The sequence below is a fragment of the Zootermopsis nevadensis genome, unplaced genomic scaffold (genome assembly GCF_977971745.1).
Source record: "Zootermopsis nevadensis isolate Lab colony 2312 unplaced genomic scaffold, Znev_1.0 Znev_ptg000028l, whole genome shotgun sequence".
Taxonomy (NCBI): Eukaryota; Metazoa; Arthropoda; class Insecta; order Blattodea; family Termopsidae; genus Zootermopsis; species Zootermopsis nevadensis.
In genome coordinates this window covers 5,708,651-5,717,150 of record NW_028259160.1, presented here as the reverse complement: position 1 = coordinate 5,717,150, position 8,500 = coordinate 5,708,651, and positions in this window count along the sequence as shown.

The following is an 8,500-nucleotide window of genomic DNA, read 5'->3' as shown; positions in this document are numbered from 1 at the left end:
TCATATGTTTCTGCAGTTTTCCTGTAGATTTTTCTGTATTCACTTGTTTCACCGCTAGCACAGATTAGAAGCTAGAAATGTGAAGAAAACCAAGCCTCCACTTTCATTTGGATTATGTGTATTCTATCATCCTGACTGTGAGTGTGCCTCAGACATACTTCTACCTTTGCTGAAATGGGCAGAGGCCAGGAAGATCAGATAGTCATAAGTGGATACCTTAGCCACAGTAACAATCTCCAAACCTATCCTTTGATGACTGACTGTCTTCTGGGGTGTAGCACCATGCAGTCTGGTAGGAGTTTATTGAAATTTCAGAGGTCGGTAAACTACCAGACCCAGAGGACAGCCATTTTCATACTCACCGCTGTGTGACTTTCATATTTTATAAGAATTAAGATGTCCATGCATGTCATGTCTCATCTAAAACTCCACTGCAGTAAATATGATTTTCAGCAATGCAAACACAAAACGTGTTTTTCTTAGACCTTCCAGTTTTGAGCTAATATGCTTAATGATTGAAAGCTGTCCTGAGTTTGAGTGTTTGTTGATCAACATTATGGTGGGGCCTAGCAAAAGGACGTGAGAGTAATGAAGAAGTATGATAATGAATTAGTGATTCTCAGAGTGTAGTTGGGATTCTATTGAGAAAGTTTAATCAAAAAAGCATCATCTCACATAAAGAAGATAATGTTAGTCATGAAAGTGACATGTGTTGTTTGTTACCTAAAGTAACAAGCAAACAATCCAGTATGCCCAGAAATTGTTATAAAACACACCTGAACTAAAACTAAAATGTAAAGTCAACCATTGTAATGATATAAAGATGGAACATTTAAATTACTAGCTCTCTTTTGACGTTTCTTCGCCATGGCAACAGTTTTTATTTTAGACAGAAGGACGTACTAGAAACATTTGGTTCTGAAGCTGAGAGAATGAACTCTGTTCAAGTTTCTTGATTTTATTGATAATGGAAGTTGTAATGAAACCACCTATGGTCCTTAAAGATTGTACAGACTGACAGTAACAAGAAACATGAAAGACCATCTGGCAGATTTTTAAAGATTGTCCCACCAGCTTCATGAAAAAATAAATAATGATGCGGACCAAAATAAAATCCGACTCCTTAAGGTGTATGCTTCCACATCAGTTTTATCCTAATTCACTCCACACTTTCATATATAAACATACCTACAGAAACAGTCTCCTCACTGTTTTCAGTTTATGCATTTTATAAAAATAATATGCAAAAGAGCTAATGAGTAGCAGGAAGGGATTTCAGTGTCAGTATATGCTTGTCAGAGACTGGGGAACACAGAAGAGAAGTCCATGTTGGAACCTGGTGGACTTGATGTATGCGCTTGTAGTTCAGTACAAATTTATTTCCTGCTAAAGTACCATAGTGACTAACAACACAATATATGAAGAAAGGTTTCAAATATTCTCAGATCTTGGTGAGGTTGGATTTACTGATGTTGACAATGCTAATGATACAGGCAGATGTTAGATAAGCTCTTATTACCCCTGACAAAATAAACTTGTTGGTATAGTATGGTTCTGATTTGCTTTCCCTGTTTAACATACGTATACACACACAAAGGTACATTAGTTAGAATAAGAAGACTGTAATTGCAGTTGACTCTCTGGTTTGACCACTTTTTTCTGAAAAACCCTGAATTAGCAACATGCTGCCTCAGTCATCAGGGCGATGACGGAATCAGCATAACCTCTGAAACGTTGGTGGACATCTACCACACTACACGGAGCAACCCAGAAATCAGCAATCTTCAGACTCACCGCCGTGAAAACCTCATATCCTATGAAGTAATTCTTATTAAACATACTACATTAGTTATTGTTTCAGTAAGCCATTTTGTGGTTTAGGTGTAGATTTGTTACTGTTCACTTTTTTTTGTATTTTACGGTCTGTTCTTTGAATTAGTAAAAAAGTGGGTGTTGTTTTGTGTATGTGTAATTAATAAATTATTCTGTATTTATTTATTTATTGATGGGTCATCTTTGACCACACCACTACAATCCGTTTAAGCTCCCACTTGATTCATAATTGCATATGGAACTACGACACCTTCTTACTGTCACGTTTGCCACCATGTTTACATGTAGAACAGATCGAACCTATCATTCCTTGGTAACTACCGCACTCTAGTGTAGCGAAAATAAAACATGATAAACGAGCCCTGTTTGAATGTATTTTTTATTCACAGCGAAACGCTGTGACGTTTGTGAAATGATCCATTCAAATTTGTAGAAAATCTTGATAACGACTGTCTGTATTCCGTACCTGCTGCCCCAATCCGAAAGAGTACAAGAAAGGTAGTATAGTTTACTGTCTTTAAACCACAGACACCTGTTGTTTTATTGTCAAGGGGAACTGGTAGTAATTATTTAGTTGGTAAATAAATTTCATACGTAGGCTGTAAACATGCCTAATGTTGATTTTCTTACATCAGAAGTAAGTAAATAAACATTAAAAATCCCGTATAGTCAAGTTATGTTAAACTGTTCAGGTGCATGAACACCCTTGAAAAGTTTCATGTTTACAAAATTAGTAAAAAATATATTCAGATTTATTTATTGATTTATTTAGTGTTGTGTCTGACGACAGGTCCATATGAACAGGATCCTTCCATCCTTTTCTCGGACTGCGACCTGTTCATATACGTTCTTGGCAGATGATCCAGAAGTGGTTTGCCATTGCCTTCTTCTGTGTGTGAATGGATTAATTGTTGGGATGCCACGGAGAAACCGGGGAAGCCCCCGGAGGAAAACTCCGTGTTGCCTAGACCACGGCCTTGCCCAACACAAGTTATAAATTCGGGCACCGCCGGGAATCGAACCCGAGACCCCAGAATAAGATAAACTAATTCCGACCACACCAACCCCATCTGTGACGTCCTGATAAAAACACCGAACAGTTCCATGTCTGCTTTCGTATAAGTCGCTTCACTCATACGCTAGTGTTACGTAAGTACACATCTTTCTAGATTCACAGCCCTTACATCTTATTTATATTATAGTGGATTATCAAGACCAATCTCATCCTGCTTTAATCTTCAGTAATAATTCGAGTACATTCCACATTTGATTCGCAAGTTGCGGCAACTTCTCTGACAACCTTGTTTACACTTGATATGTTCACAGATAACAATATAAAAAGAGACAGCGATATCACTTCCACGGTGTGCGCTCTACATCGGCCCTCTGATGGAATATTCAGTTCATTCAGCATATTACTCGTAAGTTACAAGACCTAAATCTCAACTTAGCAACTTCGTAATTATTAATAATTTTTAGTACCCCATAGACGATCAGATAAAATGCAGTTGAACTGTTCTAAATAAATGCTCAAAATTAGGCTTTCTTGCCCACAGACGTAATAAACTGTGCATTCTTCAAAAGTAGCTTCTGAGGAAGTGCTGGACGTCGCTGCTGATTGAATATGGGAAAATAAAAAGGAATTATTTGTTTTACGTCTGCTTAAATACAAAATATAAAGTTGATACTATACTTTCCCACTACATGATCATACTTACTGAGTATTTTACTGAAGAAATACTTTCCTCAGTTTAAATACTGTTAGACCTTTTAACTGTACGAACTGGGCAGTTTGCTCATGCTTCACCACAGTTATGACGTCACACAGTTACTTTGTGCATTTAACTGAGTGTGTACGGGCCCTTTAGACCCTCCGAAACAAACACAGAAAAGACTCGCACAAAAAACTTGGTTATAGTTAAAGACTGTAATCTTGAGACTTGCGGGGTGAGGAAGTGGGGTGAAGGAGAAGGAGGTAAGACAGCGTCTGCCTTTAAGGCTTCGGAGTTCCTGCATTCCTTGCAAGTCTAAATATTACAGTCGCGTACTGTACGTTTCGAGGTTGTTCTCTCTTGTAACACGAGAACCAAGTAACTTCCGAGACGTTGGTCCACAAGGCACGCATTTCATTTGCCCCCCCCCCCCCCCCTCAACAATCCATTAACTTACAGCATTCAAAACACATTATAACATAAATAGCATTATAGCGTTTGATAATTTATATTGGTAATATTTATTTGTTTAAATATTTTACCTTTGTACATGTTAACGACACGCGAAGTATAGTTATTTGAATACCAATTCATAAAGCAGTTGATGCTTAACCGAAATGCACGTTACTCCAGATATTTCTGTTTCTGCCATTGTGTCATTGTGCTAACCAAGATGTCGATTATAAACGGTGTAAGAACACACCAAGAGCGGAATTATCTTCTCTCGTTCATTTCAAGTCATAAAGTGAACTCTTAGTAAGGAGTTCACGTCTGTTGTCTGTCCACATATTTTATTTACAAAATACTTAACGAATTTCAGTCTAAGATTTGTAGGGCGGTCCATTTTAGACCACAAAAGTCACTGCTTGTCATTAAGTCCAAATCCAGTTCTAGTAACTTTATTAAAAGCGTCTTGACGCAGAAAAAAGTTTGTCTTCAGTCAGATCTACAGGTTGAATTTAAAATATGTGAGTGTTGTAGATTTGTAACAATAATAATGCAGTCCATGTTCAACATCACAACGCTTTGTTATTGCGGTAGTAGTTACCGAAGTTTAAGATAAATTCACTGCCTCCTCCGAAACGTCGGACACTATAAGGCGTTACAGCCCACTTTGCACTAAATGGATCGCCATGAAAACTTCAAATGTTTCATTTCCGTAGTAATCTCTGGGTAACACTGTGGTTTTGCCTGGAGAAAGAATTTAGAATTACACGTTACAAAACATAATCCTGAGGCTATTTCATTGCATCCTGTTTCAAACTGGAAAGCCGGATACGTGGCGAGCGGATACCTAAATCTAAACAATATAATTATTAATCATTATAAATAAATTTAATACATAACGATTGTTCATATGTATGAAATACTTTATTTTTATAAGGATCAGTAAGCCACTCATTTGCATTGCCCAGTCGACCTTAAAGACATCGTACAGTCATTCTAGACCAAAAAATATTTTTCTTCTCTTGTGACATTTTCATTATCCGATTTCTTAATTTCCGTTTGTACAACATTCTTTTTTGCTGCAAACAGCTGGTTCGGCCACATGGAAGACATTCGTAGATATAAGAACTAATCCTGATGCGTGTTATGAGATGATTAGCACAACCAGTTTTATTTACTAGTCAGAGTTGAAAATTGGTCACTGAAAATAACTAAATTTCAAAACTCCGGGCTCGAAATGTTGACTTTATAAAGGGCATGGAATTTAAATCCTACCTCGAAAAAACATCCTTTAACAATTAAAATACTAGTCTTCTGATGACGTTTATGGAAAGTGTTTGTTTGTTTTAAGGACTAAGTGAAGTCCTATGTAGTTGAGTGTTAATCCCATTTGACACTGATGACTTAACATCTACCAACATATTTTCCTTTACAGAAACGGTCTGGTTATTTAATTGTCAGGTTTTTCATTCCGACAGGTTAGGAACGGCTCTCGTTTTGAAATTAGGTGTTACGAGCAACATTTGAAAAACCGAAAGGCGTTACATAATGTAGGACGCTGGTGACAGGTACAGTATCTCACGGATGTCATGCGATTCCACGTCATTCTTTGATGGTTTACCCCCGCCACTGGTCTCTTTTATGGGTGAATGCTGGACCATTCCTGTACAGGTTTTTATCAGCATGTGATTCAGGAAGATTATATAACGGGAAAACAGGACACGGAAAAAATGTCACGCACTAGCGGTTCTAAAATTGACCATTCGTGTCTGTAAGAAAATTAATTACGTGACTGCATAACGAATATATTATGTCCGTCCATCTATTTCATCTCCGAAACTAATCTACTGATTTCAATGAGAGATTATTTTGAGAGGCTTGTGGTAATGGTTACTGGCGATGTTAGTTCTGATAAATATTATTTTAATATTAAACCTACATTGTATTTAATTAAATACAACGTTAAATAATCATATTTCTTTGTAATGTAAGATCTGTAAGCCTACTGATGATTAGCTCTCGGTAAAATATATTTATTCTTCTATGCAGTGCAGTATCTCTGCTGTTGATTAGGTGTAATCAGTCGAATTCTTCTAAAGCAAACCAATTCCAGACCAATTTAAATAAACAAATAATTAAATAAACTTAGGACACTGAAGAAACTTAAGAATCTTAACAACGGTGTATCAGCTGACGAACTCCACGATACAGGGTCTTACCTGAGTAGTTGAAAATTATTTATCTCATTAGTACATTCTGTGTTTATGGAAAGCGTGCACAGAAGTTTGCCGTTGGACCTTAGCCAGTTAAATCAAGTATACATTTTCGAGTTACATGATGCAAGAAATAACCTGTTAATTCTTACGTTAAGTAACTATTTTCTTTGAACTGTGTAAGTTGCGTAGCTTAGGGTAAAATGGGAAAGAATATTACATGGATAGGTGCATGGAAGGGGATACTCACGTAAAATGGCGAGAAACCTCAAGTAGAATTACCGTTAGTCCGACTGAGATTGAACCGGGTACCTCCTAGATACAAGACAAGATAGTAACCACATCGCTAACTTGATTGGGTCCGATGAACAGTGATTGTACCTCCTTTCTAACGTAGGTGCGCTCTTTTACAAGTTGGTAACTAGGTATCACCTGCATGACACATATTGTATCGAAAAACACGCTGTGAACAAAGAACAGCTTCACGGCCTCTGCGTCGCTGTCTGTTGGCAGCGTCGAACAACAGCAAAGTTGCTGCTTTGTTCTTTATGATTTATTTAACAGTTACAGGAATGAATGTACTGCAGTACAGATCAGTCGTATGTACGTATTATTTGCATGTGGATGACCTCCGCGTGAAACTGAAGATATTAATAGTATATTTGTTTCAATTCCGAATGGAGCCTTTTTTATGTATGTTGTCATAGCAACACGAAGAACGAGGACTTCGATATTATATTATTATATACGGACAACAGACCAGCCGGACGATTAGTGATTTACCTTGTTCTATTGCTTTTATATTGTCTGCTTAATCAAAACATAGAGATGATTTCATGTTTTGTATGAATTACTAATGAGAGTGCACTAAAAAAAGAAGGCATAAATTGAAAAATACCTAATTTTTTTTAATATTTTAATATTTTCCGTCAAATCACAATTTTTAATAAGATAATAAAATATAAAATATTTAAAATATCATTTCACGTTCCGCATCGATGCGGAACGTGAAATGATATTTTAAATATTTTATATTTTATTATCTTATTAAAAATTGTGATTTGACGGAAAATATTAAAATATTAACCTAATTCACAATATGACGCAAATATACTACCTTATCTAATTTTTTTAATTTCCAACACGATTCAAATTAAAATAGAATAGAATAGAATGAAATGGAAACAATATAAAGACCATTGGCATGTTCGTAATTTTAATCACATGTTAAATACCGATCAGAATACCGCCGTTAACACCTGATATAACTGTATCAACTTTCAGTTGATTTAGTATCACTCCGCCCATATTTATTGCGAATGACATTTGTGTATTTTATGCGTCTCCTCAATAATTGGATATTTCTGTTGTTGTTTAGACTAGGCCTACTAAGCGGACTACTTATTTTTCAGTCATGAAACGATAGAAGGCGGCTTTCATGTAGGACTCACCTTATGCCTACATAACACCGACTCGTAGACCTTTTATTCATTTCCGTGACAGATGTTTCTGTCTGTTTGGTGAATTTGTGGCGACATAAAAATAAATGTGCACGTAAGCCTGTGAAAAAGAAAACTTGCGTTTAAGACTTATTATTCCCACAACTTTTGTCACGGGTACGTATTTTACACAATGAATTACCTTCTACGAGAATATTTAGAAGCAGAAAGACGCCAGGCATATGGACACATTTGCACGTATTACTATGCAAACTAAAGAACTGGTAACATTAAGACAAATGTTGGGTAAAGAGTTCCTTGGCGGCGGGGGGGGGGGGGGGGGGGGGGGGGTGTGAAAAGTAACTGGATCATGTTGAATAGCGGCGGGCTGGTATAGACAGGTTTTGCTACAGACGCCATCGTTTCATCTCGGTGGTAATTTTGGTGGAAAAAGTGGTATTGATTCTGATTTTTCAAAAATTAGTTCTCTTTGCTCCTGTCAGTCATCATTCCACCAAAGCTCCATACTCATCTATCACCTATCGGTAATATGCGATAGGCCCGACCAGCCAGACATTATCACAACTTCGGTCCATGACACGTGACTGAATTCTGAGCAGAGAGTTTTATCTCTTAACAATCAAAGACTTCCGATGTTGTATTACTGCTTATCACTCATCTGTGAAATTCGGTGCAGAAGTAACGAATCAACTTCACTAGCGTATTCTATCAGATTGCACTTCTGGGGGAGTGGGTGTGATTAAGATATGTTATTAAGAACTTTGAAGGTTTTTAGATTACTGTAAAGTGACTGAGGTTTTCTAATTTTCCCAAGTCCCTCAACGCAACTTAAGGA